Here is a 23,735-nt window from a genome sequence, read left to right as displayed (position 1 = left end):
GCATTTAAAAAATTGATTTATTTTGGCATCTTTCCCATCAGTTTAGGACCAGCTGCTTAGAAAAATCCAGGCTGGATGCAGCAGGGACAGAAGAAGATGGACAAGGGGTTGTCCAGTCTGCCAGGGTTGAGGGAGGGATCCAGACAAACTCTTCCCTCCAAGGAAATCAGGAATTCTGCTTTCTCTTGCTGATAGTCAGAGTCTGTATGCACAGGTAGCAGGGAATTTATGCTTTTTGGAAGGCATTTCCCCCACTCTTGGACAGCTGATTCCAAAGGAAGCCATCCCAAGCTGCTGCCTCCCAGCAGGAGAGCTGCCATCCCAAACCCACCATCTGCTGGGATGCTTCCTTTGTGGATGCAGCCTCTTCTTCCCACAGCCACAGATGGCTTGGAAAGTTCAATCAACTTGACACAACCATGGCAGAGAATTTTCCCTTCCCTCCAACTCCTGGGGCTCAGTGCAGCCCATTGTGATCCCTGGTGGTGCTGGGTGGGCTTGTAAGGAGCAGCTGAGGGAGCTGGGGGTGTTGATCCTGGAGCAAAGGAGGCTGAGGGGAGAGCTTCTGGCTCTCTGCAACCCCCTGAGAGGAGGTTGGAGCCAGGGGGGGTCGGGCTCTGCTCCCAAGGAAGAAGGGATGGGAGAAGAGGAATTGAGCTGGAGGTTTAGATTGGAGCTTGGGAAGAATTTCTCCCTGGCAAGGGTTGTCAGGGCCTGGCCCAGGCTGCCCAGGGCAGGGCTGGAGTCCCCATCATTCCTGGAGGGATTTCCAAGCCCTGGAGCTGTGGTGCTGAGGGCCATGGGGCAGGGGTGGCCTTGGCAGGGCTGGGTTAAGGGTTGGAGTTGATGCTCTCCAAGGTTTTTTTCCAAGCCCAAGGATTGTGTGACTCTCTGCAGCCCCTGATGAGATCCCTCCAAGTGTAACTGTGCTCAGAGCCACTCCAGAGCCAAGTGCAGAGGCTGCAGAGCTCAGGGTGGCACAGCAAGCTCAGGACCCCCATGGGGACAGGTGGCATCTCCTGACCCTACACTGACCCTTTAGGGGAGGTTTAGGTTGGAGCTGGGGAACAATTTCTCCCTGGAAAGGGTTGGCAGGGCCTGGAGTCCCCAACATTCCTGGAGGAGTCTCAAATCCATGGAAATGTGGTGCTGAGGGCCATGGGGCAGGGGTGGCCTTGGCAGGGCTGGGTTAAGAGTTGAACTGGGTGACCTTTTCCAACAAGGTCCAGGATTCTTAAAGCTGCAGTTTTCCTCCAGGGAGAAATTCTCACTTGACACTCAGCTTCCTTCAAGCATTTTTGGTTTTGCTTTTTTCCTTCCTTCAAGGCCTGGGAGTTCCTCCCATCTCCAGGAGACCAGCCCTGAGATGATCTTTCAAATCCCAGCCCCTCAGCCACTGCACCTGGAGAGTGTGAGCAGAGATTTGATGCCCAAGGTGCTGAAAGCAGGGACAACATTTCAGCAGCTGCCACTCTAACAGGAACCCTGGGGTGAATCAGCAACAACACAGGTTTCAGTGATGACAGATTAAATGACTTTCACACACACTCAAAAAACAAAAAAACCCAACAAACCACACACCAAAAAAACCCCACACCTGACCCTATTCTTGCTAAGAAACAACGTTGGAAGAGCTGGCCTAAAATAACAGGCTGTAGAAAAATCCAATGCATATTTTCAAATGTAATAATGAATTGAGTTTTCTCCTTTAATCTTCTCCAAATAATGGGGAAAATTGTACATGGCAACTATGAAATGAAATATTGACTATTCACTTTCTCTAAAATGGTAATTTCTTCTGTTTGTCACAAAAGATCTAGGGACCAGGTCCCCATCCAGAGGTGTCAGTGAAATTATAGGGAAAAAATCTCCCCCTGCCTGGTTTTATAAAAATAAACAGTTATTATTAACTGCTCTGAGGGAACAAAGAGGAAACTGCACGGTGGCAATGACAAGGTCCCACTGGAGTCCACATGCAGCTTGTGAGGGGTTTTACTGGAGTGCAACAGAAAAACAAAGAGGAAAAATAAATTGATGGCATCTGGTGCCTTACCCCATGGCACTGAAGGATCAATGTCAAGGGGAAGGTTGGGGACATGGAGCTTTCTGTCAACAGAAACTGCTCCAAAGTCTCTGCTTTCATGGATACTTAAGGAAGGAGTCACCTGCCTCGTGGGGAGGATCTGCTGGCATCACAGGTGACTTCCCACTGCCTGAGACACCCCTGTGGGCTGGCATGGGGTTAAAAAGGACAAAGGAAGATGATAGAATTGTTCTGGTTGGGAAAAAACCTTGAAAATCATCCAGCCCAACCCTTAACCCAGCACTGCCAAGGCCACCACTGCCCCACCTCATTTCCATGGATTTGAGACTCCTCCAGGAATGCTGGGGACTCCAGGCCCTGCCAACCCTTTCCAGGGAGAAATTGTTCCCCAGCTCCAACCTAAACCTCCCCTAAAGGGTCAGTGTAGGGTCAGGAGATGCCACCTGTCCCCATGGGGGTCCTGAGCTTGCTGTGCCACCCTGAGCTCTGCAGCCTCTGCACTTGGCTCTGGAGTGGCTCTGAGCACAGTTACACTTGGAGGGATCTCATCAGGGGCTGCAGAGAGTCACACAATCCTTGGGCTTGGAAAAAAACCTTGGAGAGCATCAACTCCAACCCTTAACCCAGCCCTGCCAAGGCCACCCCTGCCCCATGGCCCTCAGCACCACAGCTCCAGGGCTTGGAAATCCCTCCAGGAATGATGGGGACTCCAGCCCTGCCCTGGGCAGCCTGGGCCAGGCCCTGACAACCCTTGCCAGGGAGAAATTCTTCCCAAGCTCCAATCTAAACCTCCAGCTCAATTCCTCTTCTCCCATCCCTTCTTCCTTGGGAGCAGAGCCCGACCCCCCCTGGCTCCAACCTCCTCTCAGGGGGTTGCAGAGAGCCAGAAGCTCTCCCCTCAGCCTCCTTTGCTCCAGGATCTGGACTTCTCTGGTCTCTCCAGACCCTTTCCCAGTTCCATTCCCTTCTCTGGACACACTCCAACCCCTCCATGTCCTGAGGGGCCGGAGAATGACCCCAGGACTCAATCTCAGAGTAACCAAAACCCAATGTCTTTGTTTAGGCACTGGGCTCAGATCTGAAGAAGATTTTTGGAAAGATCTCTGATGGATGGCACAGCAGCACAACATGGATACCTGACCTCAGGAGGTGCAGAAGACAAGGATAAAAGCCCCAGGTGTGGTGCGAAGCTCAGCATCTCTCCCCACTTCCCTTTCTCCATCAAGGCTGGGGGAGGGGGAAAATTGGTGAATGCCCATGGATAGCTCTGATAGAGCCCAACTTCTCAACAGCTTTTAAAGGAAAATAGATTTTCCCCAAGATCTTCACTTGGATGCAACTCAGTGCTTCAGACCCTAGGAAAGCCACCCTTCCATTAATTTACACCTCTGTTAGAATTTAAAGCAGTTCTCCTGGGCAGACTTGTGCTCCAGACCCTTCCCCAGCTCCATTCCCTTCTCTGGACACACTCCAACCCCTCAATGTCCTTTTTATCCTGCAGTCCATCTCCAGCCCCTCCTGCTCCCAGTTTCCAGGGATGAAATCAGTGCCCATGTCCAGGGCTATGTATCATTCCCTGTTAGCAACCTGGCAAGCAAGTTAGCCATGTCTGATCTACTAATACATATTTATTCTGTTAACAAGCAGTTCATTCCCCAGCAGAAAGCTTGGGAGTTTGATTTATATCACAGTCACATCAAGACTGAAAAAGCTGCTGAATTTCCCTTCCATAAATCATGGCAGTTTTAGCTGTGCTGTGGGCTGCAGAGCAAACATGGCACTTTGTGACTGGTAATAATTAATAGTGGTTAATGAGCAGGATGAGCAATGCTTTATTAGGGGGAAGATAATGAATACCACTGATTCTCTTCACAGCCATGGTTTGTGCTGATGAGTGAGAAGCACCTTGGAGCGTCCTCATCACCCCAAGGACCCAGGTGTGGGGGAATGGGTCCAGCAAAGGCTCCAACATTCTCCTTTCCAAGAGGCTTTTACTCCTGATGTGTGGTGAGCATCAGAATAATTTTGGTGGGGGGGAGCCTGCTCATCAGCATTGCCCAGATGAACACAAAGAGGAAAATTTTCACCCTGAGACCCTGGAGTGGTCTCCCAGGGGAAGTGGGAGTGGGTTTCCCCACTCTGGAATGTTTAAAGTCTCAGCTGGATGGGGTGCTGAGATACATAATAATATTAAAAGGGCTGGAGCAGAGGATCTCTGAGCTCCCTGATATTCCATGATTCTGTGATTGCTCTTGGAGAGGGAAATCAGTGAGAATCCTCCCTCAAGTTTAGTTGTATTTACCTAAAACACCCCCCTGGTTTGCACAGGACAAACACACACTGTGGGGAAGGTGCTCAGCTCAAAATATGCAGTGGGGTGAAATATTCAGCCTTGACTCTGTTTTTATACCTGGTTTTTTTTCCCCCCTTTTCTTAGGAAATGAATTCCTCTTTAATTGACATTTCTTCAGTGACTTCTCCCCATTTTCTGCCTCTCAGTTCAAGGTAAAATTTCTTTTCACTCTGATTTCTCTCACTTTAACAAACAGCAAAGGAAATAGGTGTAGATTTCCAGGGAGGGCAAAGTGTTGGGAGCCAGAAATCCTCACCAAAGCTTTGAACTCCCTTGATTAAGTTTCCCAGAGAGGTTTAAGTGAGCGTGGCCACATTCAGATTCAATTTGATGGGCAGTTTTTCAGAGGCATCACAGTTTAAAGCTCTAAATCCATGAAAGGTTTTTTTTATTTTTTTTTTAATTTTTTTTAAGCCTTCTGCTTTGCCAGGGCTGCCCAGTGACAGTGTTGAATTTAATGCCACAATGATAAATTCAACCCAGCAAGCCCTAAACTGTTGCTAAATATTCAGCAGAGCCTCGGCTGTCATCTCCTGACATTTTCCTCCCTAATCCCTTTATTCCTTTTCCCATGAAAGAGCTTTTCCAAGGATGCTAGGTGTCAGCAAAGGCCCTTTAAGCTTGCAAAACTGTTTAAAAGTTGTTTTTTTCCTCCTAAGAGGTACAGTGCAAGGTGTCATCAACCTTTGTGAGGAACCTGGCCAGGTTTGAGAGGTGAGTCCTTGGCATCACTCTGGGGAGACCCCCCTGGGGTGCTGGGTCCAGTTCTGGGGTCCCCAACCCCAGGAGGAGATGGAGCTGTTGGAGTGAGTCCAGAGGAGGCCCTGGAGATGCTGGGAGGGCTGGAGCAGCTCTGGAGCCAGGCTGAGAGAGTTGGGGTTGTTCAGGCTGGAGAAGAGAAGGCTGCAGGGAGACCTTAGAGCACCTTCCAGTGCCTGAAGGGGCTCCAGGAAAGCTGGGGAGGGACTGGGGATGAGAACTTGGAGGGATGGGATGAGGGGTGAGGGATTTAAACTAAAAGAGCAGAGATTCAGACCAAATAGAAGGAAGGAATTGTTTATGGTGAGGAGACACTGGCCTAGGTTGACAAGGAGAGGTTGGAGGTGCCAAAGACCCCTTTATAAACCATGTAGTTGGTTTAAATTGATATTTTAGAAAGCATTTTTATCATTTCAAAGCTTTTTTCTATTTTTTTTATTATTATTTTTACAGGAACTTGCTGAAACTGGTTCTTTGCCATAACTAATTTTTGGTTTTTCAAAATTCAGAATTTTGCTGAGAAAACCTCACCCAGGTCCATTCACCCCCAAATCCTGGGACAAACCCAACCTTGTCTCATGCCTCTGGGCAGCTGATGAGCCAGGTTGGGGGAAGCCCTCAGCTTTGCAACCCTGTTTGAGCTTTGGGATTGTTCCTCAGTTCTCCAGGACAAACCAAAGTCAAACATTGTGCAAAATATTGGATTCTCTCCTGTGTGAGCATCACTTTATTATGCACAGCATCAGAGAGTTGCATACATGAAGGGCTTTTTTTTATGGTTATTATTTTAGGTTGCTCCCCATCAAATCTCAGGGGTTTTTTTCTTTTAATTGATTCTAGGTGAAGAAGGTTTATTGACCATATTTCTTCACATTTCCTAATTGTGAGCACAGATGAATGCACTGAGCACATTTCATCTGCTTTATGTGAGTTCATAACATTTTTTGCAATAACCCTTGCAACATTTGTTTAGATGAACACTTGAAGGACATCTGTTGGTGCCAAAAACAATGACAGAGTGTTTGGTTTGGTTTTTCTTTTGTTTTTTCCTTTTCTTCAGTTGTCTTGGCAGGGGGACAGGAATGCTTCTGTCACTCAGATGAAAATCCTGCTGGATGCTGATACAAGGAGAACATGGGGCTGATTTTTCCTCCTTTCCCTCTCTAATGGGGAACAGAAGGTAAAGGCTGCTAACAGGTTTTGGAAATTGAGATCAATATCATGCTAAGCCATATGCATGGCTCTCCAGGGGGGTGATTTAACCAGCTACAGGTTGTGTTGCTAACAGCACCATGAGTTCTCTTAGATGGCACTTTTTGAAGCAAGGACATGAGCCCTGAACTGCTGTTTGCAGAAGAAATGTGCTATAAAAATATACAGGTGGCCAAGAAGGCCACCAGCATCCTGGCTTGTGTCAGCTCTATGTGGCCAGAAGGATTATCCCCATGGGTGGTGAGAGAACACCTGGAATCCTGGGGTCATTCTGGGCCCCTCAGGACATTGAGGGGCTGGAGTGTGTCCAGAGAAGGGAATGGAGCTGGGGAAGGGCCTGGCCCAGGCTGCCCAGGGCAGGGCTGGAGTCCCCATCATTCCTGGAGGGATTTCCAAGCCCTGGAGCTGTGGTGCTGAGGGCCATGGGGCAGGGGTGGCCTTGGCAGGGCTGGGTTAAGGGTTGGAGTTGATGCTCTCCAAGGTTTTTTTCCAAGCCCAAGGATTGTGTGACTCTCTGCAGCCCCTGATGAGATCCCTCCAAGTGTAACTGTGCTCAGAGCCACTCCAGACCCAAGTGCAGAGGCTGCAGAGCTCAGGGTGGCACAGCAAGCTCAGGACCCCCATGGGGACAGGTGGCATCTCCTGACCCTACACTGACCCTTTAGGGGAGGTTTAGGTTGGAGCTGGGGAACAATTTCTCCCTGGAAAGGGTTGGCAGGGCCTGGAGTCCCCAACATTCCTGGAGGGGCACAAATCCATGGAAATGTGGTGCTGAGGAACATGGGGCAGGGGTGGCCTTGGCAGTGCTGGGTTCATGATCTTCAAGGTCTTTTCCAACCAGAACAATTCTATGATGCTGGAGTCAAACATCCTGCAGCCATGTTGAAAGCCATGGTGTTGTAGCAAACTTCAGCATCCTTACTTTCTTAGCAGCAGCCAAAAATCCATCTGCTTGTGCATCTTCATCAGTAAAAATCCTAAATTTGGAGGTCTGGTTTGTTGGGTTTTTTCCCCAGATCTCTCTGGCCTGGAGCTGTGACACAATCCATTGCCTGTTCAGCCAGCAGGATCCAGGTGATCCAGGTCTCATCCCACTCTCTCTGTGGTCAAACAAACTCATCAGGTGGTTGAGTAGGTTTGGGGTTTTTTTTTTTGTAGGTTTGGTGTAGGTTTGGTAGGCAGGGATTTGGGTCAGAAATCTCATTTTCAGGAGATAACAGTGAGAAAAGTAAGTTCTGAGACAGGGATCATGTCTTTGGGCACTGTCTTCTCTCCTCTTTTCCAATGAAGCTCCCACCTGAGGAGCTGCCCATGGTGGAAGAGCTTTTATCAGGACACATAAATCCCTGAACCATTCATCCCCTGATCAGTAAACTGCAAAATACACCAACCAACAGCACACATTGGTTACTAAGAGCCTCCCAGTCCTCAATAGCAGGTATTTATTTTCCTTCAGGACACTTACAATCCCTCCATGGGTATTTTTGCTGTTGCTAAAGTCATCCCTTCAGTCTCTGAGTGTCCCAGGGGACAAGGACCCCAAAAAATCCAGATGTAAACCCAAATCCCACATACAGGAGGACTCAGCCCCCCACGGCGACTGCTTTTGGGTAGGGGGTGAAATGGGGAGGCTGAGGAGGAGCTGGCTGGCTGCTGACATCTTAAAAGCTGTTGTCTGCAGAGCAAAAACCCATTTTTCCAGCTCCAAAAGGGAACATCTCAACTTTTTCCCCTTCTCCTCTCCAGCTGGTGTTGGGGGGCAGCAGGCAGAGCATCCTCTTCTCTAGATGGAGCTGCTCCTGAGATGCTCTGCTTGCTCCCCACATGCTGAAGTTGCATTTTTTCTCTTTGGCTTCATCATTTTCCACTTCATTTTTTCCATCTTTGGCTTCTCAGCTGACAAAATGGGCAGTAAAATAATTTGCAAACCTGGTAATGTTGTGCTTCCCCCCCTCCCCAACCTCCAAAACAGGTGAAGCCAGGCTGCAGATACAGCAATATAAATCTTCCTTGTGTTACTTCTTAGGCTTTTAGTTGGAGTCCTTTGACAGCAGCAAATAAAGATGGTCCCAGACAGAGACAGCTGGTAGAAAAGTGTGGTTGACACGCATAAATAAATAAAATTAATTGAAATAGAAAGGCCTTCTGCTGCTTTCTGGTGACAAATGAAGTGCTTCACTAAAAATGGATCGACTGCAAAGAAGCCAAAAAAGAACAAAGAGGTGCTGCAACAAGCTGGGCAAGTTGTTTCCTCAGCAAAACTTTTCCCTGGGGGGGGGTGTGGGATGGAAAAGTGGGGTTTCAGTCTGATTTTTTTTGTTAGTACATTGATTTTTTTGTTAAGGGATGTTTCGTTTATTTTGGGGGGGAATAAAGATACTGGGGGAATAAAGGATGAGTCTAAAAGAAAACATAAATACCATCAAAAAAAAAAAAAAAAAAACCCCAAAAAAGCCATCCATATCCTATTCCTGCCCTCTCAGCTGGATGTAGCCTCAACCTGATTTTGTTTGCTTTGGGCAGGGGTGAGTTAAAGCCTCCTTATTCTAGCAGAGTATTTCAAACTCCAAAATACAGAACACCCATTGTGGGCAGTGGCCTTGCCCTCAATTGATTTTTTTTCTCTCTCTTTCTGTTGTTCTCTGTAATCACCTTGTGGTTTGTGTTCCTGTTGTCTGCAGGTTGGTGTCTTGGGAAACACCCCGTGGCAGGAAACCCTTGGTTGGCTCTGGAAAACAGAAAGGCAATTAAAACCCAACACTCCTTATTTCCTAATTAAATGAAAGCACCTCCCATATGACTTTTGCACCACTTGAAGTGAGTGAAGACATTTCTGTGAGCAAAATGGGGTGCTGGCTGAGAAGTGGGACTAAATTTACCCTCTCCTCTCCTCTTTCCCAGTTGGCATCTTCAAAGAAAGCACAATGGTGGCCAGGGAGAGCTGGGAGAGTGGTTTTCCTGTCCCCAGAACCATGCCTGAGGGGTTCCGCCTCCCCTCAAGATGCTGGCAACTCCATCCTCCCCCACAGGCAACTGATGGAATCCCAGAATCATGGTTTGGGTTGGAAGGGACCTGGAAGATGATCCAATTCCAACTTTTATCCATGTTCAGGGACACCTCCCACCAGCCCAGGTTGCTCCAAGCCCCATCCAACCTGACCTGAGACACTGCCAGGGATGGGGCAGCCACAGCTTCTCTGGGAAACCTGGCACAGGGGCTCAGCACCCTCAAATTCAACAATTTCTTCTGAATTTCTCATCATTCCTGGGAAGGAATTCTTTCCTGTGAGGGTGAGGTGGCCAACCCAACACATGGGCAGGCATCAAAGTGGGGGCTTTGGGAGTTATGGCTGACACATGGATTTGGTGTTATCACTGACAAGAACCCAGTGACAGGTTGACAACCACATTTCTCCTGGAGAACACTATTTTTGGAAGAAAAGTGTCCCAGGTAAGGCCCTACCCAGCTCTGTGACATGCTCTCTCCAGGGAAGGATCTCAAAGGCAGGCTGTAATTGCACAGAATAACTTTATCTCTCTGGATAAATTTAATCTTATTTCCTCTGCTAAAGCTACACCCACACACTAAAGTGCCTCTCATCAAGGATGCCGAAGATATATGGAATAATTAAGTAGTCTTCCCAGATAATTTTTTTTTTCCAGGAGATGTTCTTTCAAGAAGTTCATCTTTATGCTGCTGCTGCTGCTGAAACTTGCCTGTAAAGAAAGCCAGTGGATGGCTCCTGAAAAATATGTCCTTAGGGACAAAAAGTCCTGCTGCAGCTCCAGCTTCCAGCCTGAGGCCACACTGCTGAGGGGATGATAAGGTATGAGAGGTAGATAAAGGCTTTTTTGAGCTGTAGAGCACCTGGAAGTTGGTTTTCCTGGGAGAGGTGGAGTGGGTTTGGTGCTCAGAGCTGCTCACAAGGGATCTCCATGTTATTATATCCTTTTCTCCCTGATAATGTTGGAAAAAAAACCTTGGGACATCAGTTGGGAATCATCTTAAAATGAAGATCTGTGCTGATGAGCAGTTGGTAGGACTGGAGCTGTCCAGCCTTTTCCTGTCCCAAAACTGGGTTTTCTTGGAGCAGATATACAAATATATGTCTGTTCCCAAGAACCTACTGCTCTCCTCCCTTCTCCTGTTCTCCTGAATTCAACAGGTTGTCCAGGACAGCCCAGAAAAACCCTGGTGAATTAGTACAGCTTTTCCAGGTGTGGTGTAAGAACTTCAGTCATCAAAGAAAGGCTGAGATATATACACTCAGTTTTCAAAACTCAGCATCAAAAATCATGAGCCATATGTCAGAAGAATTCCTGATTCATCAGAAGTGTTTTTGTGTTCTTTCTAGTTTTGGGAGCTTGTGGGCCACATTTTCTGCTTTTCCTTCTGAATCACTAAAGCTTAACAACTTGTGCTTGGTGCAGAGTTACCATTTTTTATGATTTTGTTATAAATCTGCTGTCATCTGGCTGGGGTCCAGGGCTCCTGGAGAACATTAAAAATATCAGTGAGTGAGCCACAACTCAATGAAATCATGGTGGCCAGGATGTCCTGGGCACTGTGCCAGGTGCTTTGGGTCCCCAGGGGATGGGGTGGGGATGGGGATGGGGTGAGGATGAGTCTGGGGGTTCAGGTGTCCCTCCTGATACAGGGGATCCTGCTGAGCCACAGCTCCTCCTGTCCCCAGGGTCATGTTGTCCCCTCTCAAGCCACTTAATTGAAGGGTGCTGCTCTTAATTAATTTCTGAAAGAAAAAGTGAGAGGCCTGAAGCTTCCTTCTCAGGTCACTAGAGCTGCAGCTGGGCTTTGAATGATGTCCTTGAATAAAATAAATTCCTTCAGCCGTGGTGGGGAGGGAGAGTGAATCAACAGGGGAGGGCAGAGGGTTAAAATTGCTCAGCTGGTGTGAAGTGAGCTGTGAGGAACAGGTCCCAACAGGCCCCCACAGAAGTAATTCTTCTTTTCAGACTTAATCTTCCACCTCAGTTTATGATTAAGCACATAATTCTTCTTGCGTTTAGGTTTTCCCCTCACTCTGCAGCTTCTTTGTTCTACCAAGCAGCTAAAAAAAAAAAAAAAAGAAAAAAAAAGGCTAAACCAGAGTAGGATTTTTCAGGTGTGTGTGAACCTTGTGGTTACTCTTTCCTTTGGAGAGGAGGTTCTGGTTCCTGGGGGAGGCTGGATTTGGATTAAATAGGTTGAGGTCCTGGATTTCTCTCCCTGACCCCAAACAAACCAATCCCAACAGTTTGGGGTGAGCTATCATTTTAGAGAACACTAAGGAAATTGGGACCTCCTTTGACCTGCAGCTGTTTGAAAACTGGTCCTCTGAGGGGTTTAAATACCTTTGAGAGGACTGGAGGGGAGCAGGAGAGTGGTGAAACCCAGACATTGTTAAGCTGTGATCCAAAAATTCCCCCATCTCACTCTCCTGGATTTATGGGGAGGGATTCTTGGGCTCCAAGTCACGTTGCTGCCCCAGCTCTGAATTTTGCTGAGCCAAAGAGCACAGTGAAGCCAAGCAAGAGGCTGCAGCAACTGAGCTGCACCTGCAGAGTCATTTGATATGCCCCATATTCCTTCCCATGCCTGCAGGCTCCAGATTTATGTGGCTATTTTACAACCAATATGGACAGGAGTGGAGGGTATCACACTTTTTTTTTTTTTTTTAATCGACTGTAAAGTCATTAGAAAAAAATCTTATCACCTAAAATATGAGCACCATGGCTTGATACTCCTAAGGCAGCCTTCAGGAAAGCTTGGAATTTCACTGTGAGATTTGAAAGCTGTGATTTGAACTCATAGCATGGGTTATAAATTGTGCAATCCAGGTCCCTGTCGTGGCATCTGTTGGGCTGCCCCTGAACCAACAACAACAATGAAGGTTTTTTTTTTTCATGTTCTCCATGAGAAGTCTTCACCCACTTCATTCTGCTTGGGTGAAGCTCTCTGGGGACACCTCCCACAGCCTTTTTTTGTGTGTGTGGAGAGGGTAGGTGATGTCCAGAAGGATGCAAACTGTTTTTTGAGGGTTGACATCTTTCCTAACAGTAGTTAAAAATGTTGTAGAGCTAAGCCAGGGCTCCCACCCCATGTCCTAGTGTGGTCCTTAAATCCTCTCACTTTAACACCCATGTAGGCAGCAGGTGGCAGGACCTGCCGAGTAATGAGCTCAGTCGGTGCTCAGCTTCACCTGTGCCCAGTTAGGGCTGGCCCAAGTGCGCATGATCAAAGATCAAGGGCCAATAAAAGGTGGGGCTTGAGACTGGCAAGGGGCTCACTCTGAAGCAGGTTCGCAGCCGTGCTGGTTGGTGGCCAGTCCTCTACCGATCCTGTCCTCACTCTGAGCTTGCCATCGCCTCGAAGTTCTTCTCCTGCAACATCTGGTGGAGAATGCGGGCATAGACTCTCGCCTAAGCCCTCCTCTCCGAACGAACTTCCCATCTTTCTCCTGGAACTCGGGAAAGTAGGGTAAGAGAGACCCCTTCTTTCTCTTATTCACACTACCAAACCTTTTTGCCAAGAGATGGGTCTTACTACCAGTAAACCCACTGAAGCTGCCGCCACTGAGAAAATCGCGGCACAAGCGGAGAGCCAGGAGCTCCCTGGCTCCCCGGGTCCAGCCAAAGCCCGAGACTTGTGGGAAGAGGTCTACGACCTACTGGCAGACCTCAATTCTAAAGAAATTAACGGCGACGTCATCGGTGCCGATAACACCTGGCGAGTCGTATGCGGTCTATTGGAAATGATGAAAACTGAGGTGAAGGCGGCACTCGCCACCACCACACCTCCATTACTAAAAACTGAAACATTTCCCCCCAAGAAAGTGTCTGCGGTGATCCCCTCGGCGCCACCGCTTGAGGAATTAGCGCCCAAAAATGTACCCGCCGTGACTCCCTCGGCACCACCCGCCGAGGAAGGCGTAACAAAACACGTGTGTCTGGGGCTGGGGTTGGACAATGGCATTCCTGCCATAAAGGGCATGACAGGGAAGCCCCACAAAAGCGTAGCCGAATTGCTGGCAGATCTCGGCCCGGATGAGACACCAAAAAATAGCGAGGCGGAGACCGCGGCGTGCAGCTCATCGAGCTGCCTCAGAGAGACATCCCCGGCGCCGCCCCCAGCCCCACGAAAGGCCAAAAACCCAGCTTTTCAGCGATACAGGGACCCACCTACCCTGACGGATGACGAGGATGATGCCCCGACCCCGCTGCGGCGACTGCAAAACACCCAGGGAGCTACCACCGGTCGCCCAGGGCGATGGTCCGGTATCATCCGGGATGCCATCCTGGAAGGCGAATGGGATCCCACCCCTGTCGCGTGCCCGGTGCTGCAGGACATGAATAACCAACCAATCTTTGAGCAGCATTCGTGGAAGACCTTGCAGCAGGCACGGAAGGTCATCAAAGAGCAGGGGTTAAGATCGGAGGGCGGCCGGGCTGTCCTAGATTGGCTGTTTACTTCCGACACAAACAGCCCTTACGACTGCCGCAGCCTAGCCAGATACCTATTAACCCCCTCCCAGCAGTTCATCTGGCTAAGAGAGTGGGAACGCCTCGCTGCGGCGGAAGTAAACCGCGCTAGGGCACCCGGAGACCCGCTGGCGGGTATCACAGCAGAAATGCTAACTGGCTCTGGACGCTTTGCAGAAGTCAGCGTGCAGCTACAATATCCGCGTGAGCTTCACCATGCCGCGGCAAGCCTGGCACGCCAGGCACTTTATGCAGTTCCAGAACCGCACCCCGGACCATCGTTCACTAATGTGAAGCAAGGGCCGAATGAACCCTTCCAGAACTTCATTGACCGGCTGTGGCGATCAGTCACGGCTCAGTCAGACTTGACAAACGATCAACGCGAATCCATGTTCAAATTATTGGCGTTTGAGAACGCGAATCCTAAACTAAAAGCGTTACTCTCGACACTGCCAAGAACAGCGTCGGTATCTGACATGCTGGATGTCGCCGCCAGAGCGTCTCAACACCAGCAACATCGAGGGATGGCTGACGCCTTCGCAGCTGCGCTGGAACCTACCCATCAGCTCCTTGCGGCGGTAGCCCAGAAACTGTCCAACAATGGAAGACGTAATCGCCGACCTCAGCGCAATCACGCGAACGGTCAACGCCATTCCAGCTCGGTCTGTCCACGATGCCATGCACAAGGACATAACCGACGAAACTGCTCTGCCATCGTCTGGTGTAACCGCTGCCAGTCGGCATCCCACAATGACGCGGCCTGCTGGTTCCAAAAAAACGGCAGGAACAGCGCGAGGGGCCCCCGCGCAGGGACACAAATGGCCGGGCCGGCGCTATCTGCCAGCTCCCTGCCCCAGCAACCCGAGGAAGCCTCGGCTTCGATCTACCAGCTGCAATAGATATCACGTTATCGACCTCGGCAGTTTACAAGATACCGACGCGGATATATGGACCTATAATTCACGAAAACAGCAAGGTTGGTGCGCTTCTTATGGGACGTTCCTCGACAGGCTTAGCAGGACTGATCGTGCTCCCAGGGGTCATCGACGCTGATTACACAGGGGAAATAATGGTAACGTGCTTCACGCTAAACCCCCCCATGGTAATCAAAGCAGGAACCCGATTAGCACAACTGGTCCTGCTCCCGAAAATGGACCTAGGAAAAAACGTCCAAACGGCGCGAGGTGACCGGGCTTTTGGTTCATCTGGAAGCACTTTGGTAACCCTGGTGCAGCAGATGAAAACACGGCCAATTATAAACATACAACTGGCTACCGGCAAAGAGGCAAAAACCCTCCCCGTAATGATGGACACCGGAGCCGACGTAACAATTATCAACAAAAACGCCTGGCCTCAAAAATGGAAGCTCACCGCAGCTTCTAGCACCGTTCAGGGGATAGGAGGCGGTTCCACCCCCCTGCAGGCGCACCAACCTGTCCGAATTAAATTCCCAGAAGGGCAAGTGGTAACTGTAAGACCATATGTGTTACCCTTGCCCGGCCAGCTCGGAGGGTTGGTGGGTCGGGATGTGATGAGCCAGATAGGGGCCACCCTATCCATCCCAGAGCCCACCCAAACCCGAAAGGATTTTCGCTAAGGGCCACTGCAGACATGCCGCCAACACCCAGACTCCGTTGGAAAACAAACACCCCTGTCTGGGTAGAGCAGTGGCCCCTCTCCAAAGAGCGGCTGAACATCATGAATCGACTAATAAAAGAACAACTAGACGCCGGACATATCCAGCCGTCCACGAGCCCATGGAACACACCCATCTTTGTGGTTCCCAAAAAATCGGGCAAATGGCGTCTCATACAGGACCTCAGGAAGATAAATGATCAGATGTGGCCAATGGGCGCCCTCCAACCTGGGCTGCCTCTACTAACTATGTTACCCAGAGACTGGCACCTCCTGGTCATTGACCTAAAGGACTGTTTCTTTACGATCCCTCTAAATCGTGAGGACACCGATCGCTTCGCGTTCACGATCCCATCAATCAACAAAAGTGAACCAGCGAAGCGATACGAATGGGTAGTGCTTCCTCAGGGAATGAAAAATTCCCCAACAATATGCCAATCGTATGTGGCATGGGCGCTTACCCCGATCAGAAAAGCAATGCCGGACACAATAATATATCACTATATGGACGACATCTTATTCTGTCAACAAGCCCCGTTCCCCGAAAACATCAGCCAGGTCTTGACCGATCGGCTCAAGGCCAAAGGACTAACCGTGGCTCCGGAAAAAATCCAAACAAAGTCACCCTGGAGCTACCTTGGATGGAAAGTAACTAGCAGTATGGTGAGGCCACAGAAATTGGAGGTAACCCATTCAGTTAAAACTCTGAATGACGCCCAAAAACTCGTGGGCGAACTCCAATGGGTAAGACCCATTATAGGCCTCACCAATGAGGACATTCATCCCTTTTTGTCCTTGCTACGGGGTACCCAACCAGGGGCGCCTGTGGACTGGACAGAGGAGCATTCAAGAGCTCTCAAACAAATTGTCCACAAGTTGACAACCGGCTTTGCAGATCGGCGAGACGCCGCCCACCCCATTGGAGTGTGGATATGTAATCACCCTTCATTCCCATTCGCGCTACTCATACAAGACCTCACGGAGGGACAAAGACACAACAAAGTATATAACCAAGACTCTACAACATCAGATTCTGTATCAATCCTAGAATGGCTGTTCCCACCCCATACGGCCCAGAAAGCCATATGGCAGAAAACAGAGATCCTAGCACTCCTCATTCGGAAGGGACGCCAACGTTGCCTAGAGGTAGACGGCCGAGAGCCGGAGTGGATCAACATCCCGATCAGGACAACCGATTTCGATTGGATGTTGCAACGCTCCGAACCAATACAACTCGCCCTACTCGGATATCCCGGCGACGTACGTCATGAGGGCCCAAAGCACAGGCGGCTCCAAGCCATCAGCCAGTTCCAGTGGATCGAGCGACCAATTGTCTCGGAGCGCCCAGTACCTGGAATAACAGTATTTACTGATGCTGGAAAGAAGTCTCGTATGGCCGCCTGCGTTTGGCAGGACCAAGGCCAATGGAGACAGCATCTAATTCCAGGTACCACTGAGGACAATCTTCAGACCCTGGAACTGCTTGCCATCATATGGGCCTTGACGAAATGGCAACGCGTCCCCATTAACATTGTCTCCGACTCGCAATACGCAGTCGGAGTGGCAAACCGAATCGAGGATGCCCTAATCAAGCCAGTGCAGAACAAGAGGCTACTGGAACTTTTTCTATCATTGCAGCGTGCGCTAAAAATTCGAACGCAGCCATGCTGCATATTACATATCCGTAGCCATAAGACGGCACTAGGCTTGGGGGAAGGGAATGCCAGAGCTGATTCCCTAGTCAGCCTAGGATTACAGAATCCAGTGACCGAATTCGCCAAAGCCCAAAATAGCCATTCCCTATTCCACCAGAGTGCAAGGGCCTTAAAGCGCACCTTTTCCATCACTTGGGAGGAGGCAAAAGGCATCATCAAAGCCTGCCCCCAGTGCGCCCAATTTGGCCCTACTCTGGGAATGGGCGTGAACCCACGCGGGCTTCAAGCAGGCGAAATTTGGCAGATGGATGTCACACACATTCCGGACTTTGGACGTCAAAAGTACGTACATATAACAATAGACACCTTTTCAGGCATGCTTTGGGCGACAGCTCAGACGGGGGAAAAGGCTCTACACGTGATCCGTCACCTCACTAACTGCTTCGCTGTCATGGGGATCCCCCAAGTAGTGAAGACAGACAACGCGCCTGCCTATACAGGCGAAAAAGTTAAACAGTTCTTCGCTACTTGGGGAGTAAAACATATTACAGGGATCCCCCACTCGTCTACAGGGCAGGCGATAGTAGAAAGAGCTAATCGCACCCTGAAGACATATCTCCAAAAACAAAAGGACAGCAGACTGATGGATCCGCAAATGCGGCTTAGTAAGGCTCTCTTTACATTAAACTTCTTGAGCCTAAGCCGCGACTCCCAGGAGCCACCCGTCTTACTACACTACTCGTCGCACAAGGTCATCCGCATGCCTGAAGTTCAAATTCACTACAAAGATCCGACGACAGGACAATGGATGGGGCCAAGGCCGCTGCTGTTCACCGGAAGAGGGTACAGCTGTGTCTCCACGGACTCTGGACCTCTCTGGGTGCCCAGCAAATGGACTCGCCCTGCCCTAGCCAGACCAGCACTACCAGCCCCGAACAACGAGGCACCACGCGACTAAGATCCTCGCGTATCGATCATCTTTCCCCCCCCCATAAAAAAAAAAAAAAAAAAAAAAAAAAACATATAGAATTTGTACTATAGAATTTATAGAACCTGTACTAAATTATATATTTGTAATAAATAATAAAAAAAAAAAAAAAAAAAAAAAAAGGGGGGGGGGGGGAAATGTAGGCAGCAGGTGGCAGGACCTGCCGAGTAATGAGCTCAGTCGGTGCTCAGCTTCACCTGTGCCCAGTTAGGGCTGGCCCAAGTGCGCATGATCAAAGATCAAGGGCCAATAAAAGGTGGGGCTTGAGACTGGCAAGGGGCTCACTCTGAAGCAGGTTCGCAGCCGTGCTGGTTGGTGGCCAGTCCTCTACCGATCCTGTCCTCACTCTGAGCTTGCCATCGCCTCGAAGTTCTTCTCCTGCAACACACCCATGGATTAGGTTGGATATTGGGAAGAATTTCTCCCTGGCAAGGGTTGGCAGGGCCTGGCCCAGGCTGCCCAGGGCAGGGCTGGAGTCCCCATCATCCCTGGAGATGTTGAAGGAATGTGTAGACATGGACTTCAGGACAGGGTTTTGTTGGCATGGTGCTGTTGGGTTGATGATTGGACTTGATGATTTTAGAGGTCTTTTCCAACCATGAGTTTATGATTCTAGGATATATGGCAAAGAAAAGTTCCTGCACATGTTGGCTGCCTGTGAGGTGCTAACTCCATCTGAACATAACTGGGGTTATTAAGACACTTCCCTTGGGTGGATTAATGTTTATTTTTTTAAAAGGACTACATTTACATTTTTAATTCTGAAGGTTTTGGTCCCAAACACACGTTTTGGAAAAAGAAAATACTCAGCAAAGGAATGAAAAGAGGCTGAGGGGAGACCTTCTTGTTGTCTGCAGCCCCCTGAGAGGAGGTTGGAGCCAGGGGGGGGGTCGGGCTCTGCTCCCAAGGAACAAGGGATGGGACAAGAGGAACATCCTCATGTTTTGCCAGGGGAGGGTTTTTTTTTCCTCCATTTCTGGGGGAAAGAATAGAAAAGTTGCCATCAGGTGTGATAGAGCAAAAATTCCAGTTTTCTTGGAGTCTTCAGCAGTGGGAAGATTATATTCATGTTTTATTTATGATTTTATTCATGTTTTGCACTGAGGGTGTGCAAATGGGGAAGGGTTGGAGCAGATGATCCTTGAGGTCCCTTCCAACCTGCCATGATTCCATGAAACAAGAGCAGAAGGGATATTTAGTTGGGAACTGTTTTGTTTTTTTTTTTAAGCACCTAATTCTTGGCATCCTTTATGGACCATGTTCTGTAACCCTCCCCAAAAGCCTGAACTGATGAAAGAAACTGGACCAAGAGCACAGCAAGGACAAAGCCCAAATCCAGTTTTTAATGAAGCAAACATAACCTTTTACTGAGGCAAACTCACCCTGAGTTCAGCACAAACCTGATTAAAGCCCAGAGAGCTCTTCAGTGTGGTGTTTAATTATAGCTGAGCCCACGAGCCCCCTCAGAGCTAAAGGATTTTCAAGATTTCTAATACAACTTCCTTTTCCTTCTTAGATTTTTGGAGGCTTATAACTTATTTATAATGAATTGTGCTGCAGGCTGCAGCTTGCTGAGGCAAAACTGAGGAGATGGTGGATGCCCACCTGAGACTGAATAATTTGGGGAGGTGGCTGAACAAAATCCTCACAGCTCAATTTATTTTCCTTGCTATTTTTTAATGGAGGAGACACAGGGGATAATTTTCCTCCTTGGAAAACTTTTCCAATCACCTCCCACTTCTTGATCCTGAAACAGGGCAAACAGAAGAGTCTGGAGGTTCCCACCTGGGAGGGCAAAAACTCTTTTTGTGGTGAGACATGGGATGGGAGTATAAATGTTTCTTGTTTTTTTCAGAATCACAGAATGCCAGGGCTTGGAAGGGACCTCGAGATGATCCAGCCCAGACCCCCTGTCCCAGCAGGATCCCCCAGGAACAAATCCAGAGGGGTTTGGAAGCCTCCAGAGCAGGAGACTCCACAACCTCTCTGGGCAGCCTGGGCCAGGGCTCCCTCACCCTCACAGGACAGAAGTTTCTCCTCACGGTGAGGTAGAAATTCCTATGTTTTAATGCTGCAGCAAACCCTTCTCTCGGGGACACAGCTCTTATCAGGAGCTCTCTCGCCATCTCTCTCCACAGGCATCTCTTTCTGCTTCTGGGAGCATGCCTTTTATTCTGCCCTTCAGCCCCGCCCATTTCCGGCTGGGGCAGGCTCTAATTATTGGGCACACCTGGGCCTAAGCTCCCAGTTCATTATCGGCAACACCTGGTGACTTGTGGTTCTCACTACATTTTAATATTCACACTTTTTTTTTTTTTTTTTTTTTTTTTTTTTTTTTGGAAGAAAATCAGGGACAACCAAGAAGGGAACTTTGTAAAACCTTTTTCTTGTCTTGTGCATGGGCTTAGGGGCAGGTAGGAGAAGGCAGAAGTTTTGGAATGAGGCAGGAGGAACTGTAACTAAATTATTCTAAAATTTCTTTCTCTGACTTTTCCCATTTCTCCTAGGATGGAGTCACAGGATCAAGACTCTAATCCCACCCTCTTTATTGGAATAATGTTGAGACAGGAGCCACTTTTCAATTAAAAAGGGCTTGGGCATTTTTTCTGCTGTGTTAGTTATTAAAGAATGATTAAGAGGTGCATGGGGAGAGGGATAAAGTGTTCTCATTACTCTCTGACCTGAGAAATCTTACCCAAAAATCCACTGATTGCCTCTGCTGCTCAAACCACAGCCCCTGGTTACTTCAGGGCATGTTAAGGGCACCCAGAAAGCATCATCTCCCTCCTCACTCAGCAGAGGTGGCCACCATGTACCTGCTCCAGGTCCTTCTTCCCTCAAAACACTGCTGTTGTTATGTGTGAGGCAACTTAGAAGGGGTTGTTTTTGTCCTTGGATCCCTGGAAATGTGGCAAAGTCAAGAATTTAAACCAGAAGTTGTGGTTTTGTCTTGTGGCTGTGCTCAACAAACAACAGGATTTAATAATAATAATAATAATAGTAATAATAATAAAGAGGAGGAGGTAAAGGTGGAGGAGGGGAAGGAGGAGGAGAAAAAGATGATGAAGAAGAAGAAGTGGAGAGGAAGAACGAGGAAGAGGAAGAAAAAGGAAGAAGAGGAAGAGGAAGGAGGAGGAGGACAAGGAGAAGGACAAGGACAAGGAGGAGAAGGAGAAGAGGAAGAAGAAGAGGAAGAAGAAGAGGAGTAAGTAAGAGTAAGAGTAGGAGTAAGAAGGAGGAGAAAGAGAAAGAGAGGGAGAGGGAGAAGAAGGAGGAGGAGAAGTAGAGGGAGAGGGAGAAGAAGGAGGAGGAGAAGGAGGAGGAGGAGGAGAAGGAGGAGGAGGAGAAGGACAAGGAGAAGGAGAAGGACAAGGACAAGGAGGAGAAGGAGAAGAAGAAGAAGAAGAAGAAGAGGAAGAAGAAGAAGAGGAAGAAGAAGAGGAAGAAGAAGAAGAGGAAGAAGAAGAGGAAGAAGGATGATGATGACCACAACAGCCAAGATGATGCTATCATGTTCAAGGAGAAAAGGCAAATATTTCCTACCTAATAAGGATGTGAAGGGACCAAATGGCCCATTCCTGTGCCAGGACCAAGAACTATGAGGCTGCAAGTGGGAAGGGCTGGGAACAACAGTCAAATTTTGTCCCAAATTAATAAGTGAGGGAATTTCTCCTGTGTAAGCACAAACAGCTGGAAAAGAGAAGCTGAAGAGATGCTGAGGTTAAATCCATAAGTCAAGGAAGCAGTGAAATAAATCCTAGCAGTCCTGCTAAGGTCTGAGCAGCTCTCCAGCACCTGCTTTGCTCCAAACCACTTTGCTTTCTGCTGCTGGATTTTTCATTTACCAATGCATTCAGAGAGAGGAAAAAAAAATAAACCCCCATTTACCATAATTTTTCCAGCTGTTAGCACAGAAGCAGAAAAGGATCAAACAAAATAATTTCTCATCTTCTTGCATGCTTACACAAATAAAGGCTCTTTCAAGTTGCAGAGGCTTCTTGCTGGGGAGGTTTGAATTTTTCACTCCAAACCTGCAGCTTTTTTCACTCCCCAAACTTCAGCAAATGGGGATGGGTGATGGTTCCCACTGAGTGTTAACTTGAGACAGGTAGAGGCATATGATGCTGCTTCCTGCAAGTCATGTCTGGATGGTGCTATAAATAAGCTGATGAGATGCTGGCTGCTGGCTGAGATGTGATGGGAGCCTAAAAATACCTGCCCTGGACTGATTTTGCATCCTGGGAATTTGCTGGTGGGAAGTAGGTCTTGGGGAATTCAGGACTGAGGGTGTCCCATCTGGGAGATCTCTCCGGGTGTTTGGTTTGTGGGCAAGGTGGTGTTGGGTTGCTCTTTGGAGTTGATGGTCTTAAAGGTGTTTTCTAGCCTTAATGGTTGTATGGTTTTATTCTCTTTCCCAAATATTTCTTCATGGATTGCCTCATAAAGCCCTTCTGGTGGGTTTCTCCAGCTCCAAAAAGCTCAGATGTGGCAAAATGGGTGACACAAATGAAAGGAGGTTGGTGCCAGGGGCTCTTCTGCCAAGGAACAAGAGATGGGACAAGAGGAACCAACCTCAAGTTTTGCCAAGGGAGGTTTAGGTTGGAAATTGGGAACAATTTCTCCTTGGAAAGGGTTGGCAGGGCTGGAGTCCCCATTCCTGGAGGGGTCTCAAATCCATGGAGATGTGGTGCTGAGGGCCATGGGGCAGGGGTGGCCTTGGCAGTGCTGGGTTAAGGGTTGGAGTTGATGCTCTCCAAGGTTTTTTTCCAAGCCCAAGGATTGTGTGATTCTCTGCAGCCCCTGATGAGATCCCTCCAAGTGTAACTGTGCTCAGAGCCACTCCAGAGCCAAGTGCAGAGGCTGCAGAGCTCAGGGTGGCACAGCAAGCTCAGGACCCCCATGGGGACAGGTGGCATCTCCTGACCCTACACTGACCCTTTAGGGGAGGTTTAGGTTGGAGCTGGGGAACAATTTCTCCCTGGAAAGGGTTGGCAGGGCCTGGAGTCCCCAGCATTCCTGGAGGAGTCTCAAATCTATGGAAATGTGATGCTGAGGGCCATGGGGCAGGGGTGGCCTTGGCAGTGCTGGGTGAAGAATTGGACTTGATGATCTTTAGGGTCTTTTCCAACCAAAATGATTTGATAAATTCCATGATTTTCCCCAACACAGCCTGGAATTTCAACACCGGAGGAGAAATCTGAAAAGCCCCAAAGCCCCTGGTCTGATGGGAGAAAAAGCTTTCAAACCTGGCAGTGGTTTGCCTGGTATTTCCCAGCCACAAGACTCCTGACAAGGTAAAGCTCCTCTGGACACCCTCCCCAAAGCCTTTTTCCCTTTTCCCAGCAAACAAAAGGAAACCAAAGCCACTTGGAGTTACAGGGATGCACGTGACAAATCCCAGCAGGGTTGGATTTAACTTGAGGCTGGGGATTGAGTTGCTTGAAAGGAACTGGAAAAGCTGCTTGGGTTTTCTATCCAGAACCACACAGCCCATGGAAGAAAACAGCCTGGGTGAGCACTTGGTGGAGTGATTGAAACCAGGCTCAGGAAAATAAAGATGTTAAATTGAAAGTAATCATATTCAGCAACAAAACCCCCCTCTTACACTGG

General features: G+C 48.8%; 1 long non-coding RNA gene across 1 annotated transcript; it reads left to right on the top strand.

The window, feature by feature from the left end:
* The first annotated feature begins 6,234 nt into the window (after nt 1-6,234).
* Nucleotides 6,235-23,413, top strand: LOC139789258 (uncharacterized). Its single transcript, XR_011723096.1, has 5 exons — nt 6,235-6,336; nt 8,395-8,590; nt 9,050-9,185; nt 10,032-10,195; nt 23,295-23,413. It is a non-coding gene; the product is annotated as an uncharacterized lncRNA (long non-coding RNA).
* The last annotated feature ends 322 nt before the right edge of the window (nt 23,414-23,735 follow it).

Source organism: Heliangelus exortis, chromosome W (genome assembly GCF_036169615.1).
Source record: "Heliangelus exortis chromosome W, bHelExo1.hap1, whole genome shotgun sequence".
Lineage (NCBI taxonomy): Eukaryota > Metazoa > Chordata > Aves > Apodiformes > Trochilidae > Heliangelus > Heliangelus exortis.
This window is presented reverse-complemented; position numbering and strand designations above follow the sequence as displayed.